We start from the raw sequence: 7,603 nt of genomic DNA on the forward strand, positions 1-7,603 counted from the left end.
AATCTTAGGGATTTGAATTTTGGGCTCCAAATTTAAATCCATTTGGGACCTATAAATACCCCACTCTTTCCTACTTAGGGCAGCAAGAATTAGGTAGAAAGGGGGAAAGAATCCTTGATAAAAAAGAGTTGAAAAAGCTTGAAAAGTGTTGAGTGTTCCCCTCCACCTCTTAGAGTTTAGATTTCATTCTAAGAGAGGTGTGAAATATGTAAAGGTTCTCTCTTAAGCTTGTTAAAAGGAGAATAGAGTTGTAAGAAGATGGTTGGTCTTTTCCTATTGAAGAAAGACTGTTAGTAGATGACGATGGCCTCGACGGAAGAGGAATCGGGAGTGGATGTAGGTCACAACGATCGAACCACTATAAACTCGGTTTGCATTTCTTTTAAGCAATTTACTTTAACTACAAACTCCCTTATTATTATTGAATCTCGGATTTTGATAATGAAACCAATCAATATGTGTTTATGTTTTAATTTACGTTTTGAGTGATGCAGGATGCTTCGATCAAGATGAGACAATTAAAGCAGAAAAATCATGTTGGGCTGGAGGAACATGTTAGAAGATTAGACGTCGGGTTGGTGGATTGATCGACGTATCGACAGAGGGCTTCGAACCGTGGATTCAGGCGTCGGGCCAAGAAGAGCGGACATTGCACCAAGGATATCGGAGTTGCAGAGTCAACTGGCCGATTAGGCAATAGGCCGTAGGAGAGGATGATGCGCCGAAGAATCGGACGAAGCATCGAGGGACCAATGACATGCCGGACAACCTGATTAGAAGCTTAGGATTAATTGTTTAGATCAAAGTGTGTTTTACATGTGCAGGATTAACTACAATAGTATGAAGACATAAAGCAAGTTTACCGGAGTCAAGTTCGATGGGTGTTCGAGAGTCCGTCGAAAGTCCGAAGAATCATCGAAAGTGCTACCGGAACCAACCGAGAAAGAATCGGGGACTTGTTGAAGTTTTCGGAAGTCCACCAAAAAGATCATCAGAGGTTTGCGGAGATCACCGAGAAGGTTCGGATACTTGCCAAAGACTCATTGAACTCGCCACAAGACCGGGAGCTTGCTAGGAGTCCGCCGAAAGAAATCCGAGGGTGTATCGGAAGTCCGCCAGAAGTTCGTCGGAAGGAAGCTCGACGTTGTCGGTTAAAAATTTACTTAGGGTTATGTCTTAATTTCATAGTTTGCATATAATTTGGGTTAGGATTAAGGGTTAATCCTATAACCCGGTTAGGGGCCAATTGGGCCCGAGTTTGGATTGGTTTGGGCCAAGTTTGGAAGCCCAACCAGTGATCTGAAAAGTCCAGGCGGTGGCACCGCTGGACTGGGCGGTGGCATCACCCAGAACCTAAGAGGTCTGGCGGTGGCACCGCTAGTACACTGTTAGTGTCAGACATTGATAGGCGGTGGCACCTCTAGCATTGGGAAACCCAAAAGTAATTCAAATTTGGAGCCTAAATTTGAATCCTCTTGGGGCCTATAAATACCCCTCAATTCTCAGCAGAGAAGACACCTTTTTGACAAGTTAGAAAGTGAGAAAAAGCTCTAGCAAAGTTTTGTTTTCAATAGCTTAAGTGTTCACCTCCCTCTTTCTCTTTAAAAAATCTGTAAGAGTGTGAACCACTTGTAAGAAGGTTATAAGAGGGGTATTTGGTCCTTCCTCTTCAAAGTGATTTGCTAGTGGAAGTTGGGAGCCTCATCGAAGAAGGCTTCGAAAGTGGATGTAGGTCACTTGACCGAACCACTATACATCGTGGTGTTCCTTGAATGTGTGAGTGTTTAATGTTCTGAACCATTTCTCTACTTAGCTGCAAATTGTTTGGTTTTTATCTCTCTACTCTTGACTACCTTTACTTGAGCTATTTTAGCTAAGTCATCCTTCGTCGAATCGAAATCTCTACACATTTACAAAATCGATTTCAAACTTACGAGTTTTAATCCGCTGCACTAATTCACCCCCCCCTCTTAGTGCCACTCCGATCCTAACAATTGGTATCAGAGCGAGGCTCACTCTCATATTTGGTTTAATACCTAAGAGAGATGGCTTACTCTAGCATGCAAGAGGGTCACTCTATTACACGTCCGCCTATATTTAATGGGTCGGATTACACATATTGTAAGACTCGTATAAGGATCTTCCTTATTTCCATGGATTTTGAGCTTTGGAATATTATCGAAAATGGATTTTAAAAATCTTCTCTTCCGATGAGCAAATGGGATGAATCAGAGAAGAAGGTTTTTGCTTTAAACATAAAGGCTATGAATGCCTTGTTTTGTGCACTTGACAAAAATAAATTTAATCGTGTTTCGATTTGTGATTCGGCTTTTCATATTTGGAGAACTCTTGAGGTCACTCATGAAGGCACTAGCCGAGTGAAAGAGTCCAAAACCAACATTCTTGTGCATTCTTACGAACTTTTCTAGATGAAACCAAGTGAGTCCATCGGAGACATGTACACCCATTTCACGGATGTCATTAATGGACTCAAAGCTCTTTGTAAAGGTTTTTCTAACTTTGAACTAGTAACTAAAATTTTAGGATCCCTTCCAAAGAGTTGGGATCCAAAAGTTACGGCTATTCAAGAGGCCAAGGACCTTAAAACATTTCCTCTCGAAGAACTTATTGGGTCTCTAATGACTTACGAAATGAACAATGTGGCAAAAAGGGAACTCGAGAACAACCTTCCAAAGAACAGGAAGGATTTGGGACATAGAACATTTGAAGACCACTCGAGCATAAGCTCAAGTGATGGTAAACATAAACTACAAATGAAAAAAAAATTAAAAAGCAAAAAGAACGGAACTACTTACTTTGAACGGAAGAAGAAGAAGAACAAAAATTAGGATGAATCGAGCTCCTCCGAAGATGAAGAGAAAATAAAAAAAGGCGAGGTAGCAAACTATACCTTAACCGCTTTCAATGATGAGGTAATCGAAACCCCCTTAATTTATTTTGAAATTACTTGATGTTTTCCATGATACATTTTCTTTTTTTTAGAATAAATATTTTTCTTGAAAATTACATGTTTAAAAAATTAAAAATGCAAAAATATGATCATGATCATAATTTTAAAAATAATAATGAAAATTACATGTTTTATGTTAATAGAATAAAATGTTAGATTTAAATCTAATGATCATATGTATATTTTCTTAAGAAAAAAAAATGTGTATATTGATGATTTTTGATTTTGATTAAAACCATGCTTGATGTCTTAATGAAAATATTAAGAAGTTTAATATCATGCTTAATGAGTTTTCTTTTAAAATAATACATAATAAGTTTTATGATTTATGGATTATCGATTTTCACGATAATAAAAGTGGCTTTTTCAGTTAAAAAAATGATGCATGTTTTGATTTGACATAAATGAAATAGGCATGCTTATATGAAATAGTGTAAGTGTCATGCTTGACGATTGTATACTTAATGATGCATAAATTTGTAATGAAAATATTGAAATTTTGATACCATGATTTGACGATTTTATGCATGAGATTTTAAAGTTATATATGATAATTTTTGTGGTTTATTAATCTTGATGGTTTTCATGACGAAATTTATTTTTCGATCCTAAACGTTGATGCATGGTTTTAACATAAGAACAAATATTTGAGCATGCTAATATAAAATCAATCACATAAATTGAAACAACTAAAAAGAGAAAAGTATTTTTCTTAAAAATTCTTTTTCTCTATCTCATTGACTTTAATGAATCTATTTGATTATCTTAAAAGTGATTTTGATGATTTTTGATGAATTGAATGAGTTTCATCTAACCACGATTTTTATCTTGATTTCTGAAAATTGTAACTTAAAAATTTATTTTATAAATCAAGATTGTCTATTATGATTCTTTCTTTTCACTATTTGAGTTATTAAAAAAGATCTTGATATTCAAAATTTATGTTCACTATTTATGCATCTCATCACCAAATTTTTTTTTGATATTCTTCATGTGATGATATGAATGCATGAAACACTCATGATATGATTTTTATACAATTCCATGTATTCATGAAATATTTATCTCATCACTCAATTAATTCTTCTTGATGTTCCTAATGTGATGAAATGAAATTATGAATGAAATACAAATAAGAAGTTAATGATCATGCATGATAGAATGTAATGAACTTTGATATTTAGATACCATCAATTGAAAAGCTATGATCATGCCAAAATGATGTATCATGAATGCTTGAATATCATATATGATATGCTCATAATGATGATTGATTTATTTGTATCATGCATGAAAAATGAAATGTATGGTTTTGAAATTGTACATGTTCGAATTTGAAAATATGATGATGCAAAATGTTGAAATTATGCAATGAAAATATTAAACATTTTGAAACCATGTTTTAATGTCATGCATAATGATCATGCTTAATAAAATTTGAAATTATGCATGGTGATTTTTAAGTAATTTATGGATTATCGATTTTTATCATGATGAAATGTTACATTTTCGGTTTTAAGTATGATGTATGTTTTCATACAAAAAACTTGAGCATATTGATTTGAAATCATGTTTAATGGTTTTATAATTCAAAATTATGTATGATGAATCTTGCGATTTATAGATTATTGATTTTTACAATAATGAAAGTGCCTTATTAATCTTTGTCATAATAAATCTTACACTTTCGATTTTAAACATGATATATATTTTTATTTGGCATAAATGAAATAAAATCATATGAATTGAAACAACTAAAAAGAGAAAAATCTTTTTTTTAAAATTATTTTTTCTCTATTTTATTGATCTTGATGATTATTATGATAAATCTATGTATACCATTTTGAATCTCTTGAAAGTAATGTTGAGATTTTGATGAATTTGACGATTTGAATTTGAATGAGTTTGTATTCAAATCATGATCTTAATTTCTTGGATTTACTACTTGAGATTTTTTTTTAATCATGAACTCTTCTTTGTATAGTTACAATTTTTGTTATTTATAAAAAGAAGAGATTTGATAAAATAAATCATGTCTTTTGTAATTCAAGAGGTCTTATCTTTCATGACATGATGCCGTTGGATTTATGGCTTGTATGCCTTGAAATAATTGAAATATTTTGTATTATTTTGTTCTTCCCTTATTTTTTCTTGTTTACAATGATAAAATGGGAAAAGTTATGATCATGCATGGTAGAATGCAATTTGACAGATTAATATCATGATGATTTGTAATGATGCATATGCTTTTTATTATGATGATGTATATGATGTATTATTGCATATGATGTGTATCATGAATGCTTTAAATGATAAATGCTTGGTACCAACAATCATGAAGTGATAAATACTTAAAAATATTGATTTAATGTTTGGTATCATGAATACTTTATTGTCATACATGAAAATAGTGATAAATATTTTGAAAATAAATGTTTGTATCATGTTAGATGATTTTACATTTTGTGCATGATGAGTTATAGTGATGATTGAAACAATGATTGAAATAATATGAATGATGATTTGGAATCATTCATATAATGATGAGTTTATATGTTTTGAAAATATATATGATGATTTGGTATTATGCATGTAATACTTTAACGTATGATAATGATGCACACAATGATGAAATATTCATGATAAAATAATTATTTTGACATTCAAGACTTGAATTTCATCTATACTATTTACCTTTGTCATAATTTAGAAATTAACGTAAATGGTCTTCCCTTGTTTTTGACAATGACAATGGGGGAGCAAAACATACTAGAAAGCTAATTTGCTAGCTCACACAATTCAAGAAAAAAAGCAAAAATTGTACTTCTCAAAAGAGAAGAAATTACTATCTTGAACATCACCAAGGAGTGCTATCTTGCCTATCTCAAGAAGCAAAAAGTTAACTTGCACATCTAGCAAAACTTATATTTCAAGAAGCAAGAGTTGCTTTCTTGAACATCTCAAAATTGCTAGCTTGCGTGTCTTAAAATGTTAAAAAAATTTTGCTAGCTTATATATTGTAAACTTGCTATTGTACTACCATGTATATCTATGATGATAGCAAACTTGCATGATGAGAAAAATGGATATTATGTTTTTCATGCAATGAGTTGAACTTGTATATCACAAACACTTGATTGTGATACTTCTCCTTTTTGTTGATGACAAAGGGGGAGAAGTATGTTAATTATATATTATGATTTTATCATGACATATTGCTTGGATTTTTGAATCCAAGAGTTTCTATCAATATGGTATATTGATAGGAGGAGTTTGTTTAAACTCTGAGAGTTAAGGTTAACTCTGTTGTCGATTGGTTGTCATCATCAAAAAGGGGGAGATTGTTGAATCTCGGATTTTGATGATGAAACCAATCAATATGTGTTTATGTTTTAATCTACATTTTGAGTGATGCAGGATGCTTCGATCAGGATGAGACAATTAAAGTAGGAAAATCATGTTGGTCCGGAGGAACATGTCAAAAGATTAGATGTCGGGCATGTGGATCAGTCGACGTATCGATAGAAGGCTTCGAGCCGTGAGTTCGGGCATTGGGCCAAGAAGAGCGGACATTGCACCAAGGATATCAGAGTTGCAGAGTCAACTGGCCGATTAGGCAATAGGCCATAGGAAAGGACGATGCACCAAAAAATCGAACAAAGCGTCGAGGGACCAATGACATACCGGACAACTTAATTAGATGCTTAGGATTAATTGTCTAGATCGAAGTGTGTTTTACATGTGCAGGATTAACTACAATAGCATGAAGACATAAAGCAAATTTATCGGAGTCAAGTTTGATGGGTGTTCGAGAGTCCGTCGAAAGTCCGAAGAATCATCAGAAGTGCTACCGGAACCAACCGAGAAAGAATCGAGGACTTGTCGAAGTTTTCGAAAGTCCGCCGGAAAGATCGTCGGAGGTTCGCAGAGATCACTGAGAAGGTTTGAATACTTGCCAAAGACTCGTTGAACTCACCACAAGACCGGGTGCCTACTGGGAGTCCGCTGGAAGAAATCCGAGGGTGTATCGAAAGTCCGTTGGAAGTTCGCCGGAAGGGAACTCGACGTTGCTGGTTAAAAATTTGCTTAGGGCTATGTTTTAATTTCGTAATTTGCATATAATTTGGGTTAGGATTAAGGGTTAATCCTATAACCCGGTTAGGGGCCAATTGGGCCCGAGTTTGGACTGGTTTGGGCCAAGTTTGGAGCCCAACCAGTGATCTGAAAAGTCCAGGCAGTGGCATCGCCCAGCACCCGAGAGATCCGACAGTGGCACCGTCAGATTGGGTGATGGCACCGCCAGTACACTATCGGACTGGGCGGTGGCACCACCCAGAACCCAAGAGGTCTGGCGGTGGCACTGCCAATACACTAATTAGTGTCAGACATTGATAGGCGGTGGTACCGCCACTGACAGGTGATGGCACCGCCAACATCGGGAAACCCAAAAGTAATTCAAATTTGGAGCCTAAATTTGAATCCTCTTGGGGCCTATAAATACCCCTCAATTCTCAATAGAGAAGGCACCTTTTTGACAAGTTAGAAAGTGAGAAAAAGCTCTAGCAAAGTCTTGTTTTCAATAGCTTAAGTGTTCACCTCCCTCTTTCTCTTTGAAAAATCTGTAAGAGTGTG

This window comes from Musa acuminata, chromosome BXJ1-6 (assembly GCF_036884655.1).
Source record: "Musa acuminata AAA Group cultivar baxijiao chromosome BXJ1-6, Cavendish_Baxijiao_AAA, whole genome shotgun sequence".
Lineage (NCBI taxonomy): Eukaryota > Viridiplantae > Streptophyta > Magnoliopsida > Zingiberales > Musaceae > Musa > Musa acuminata.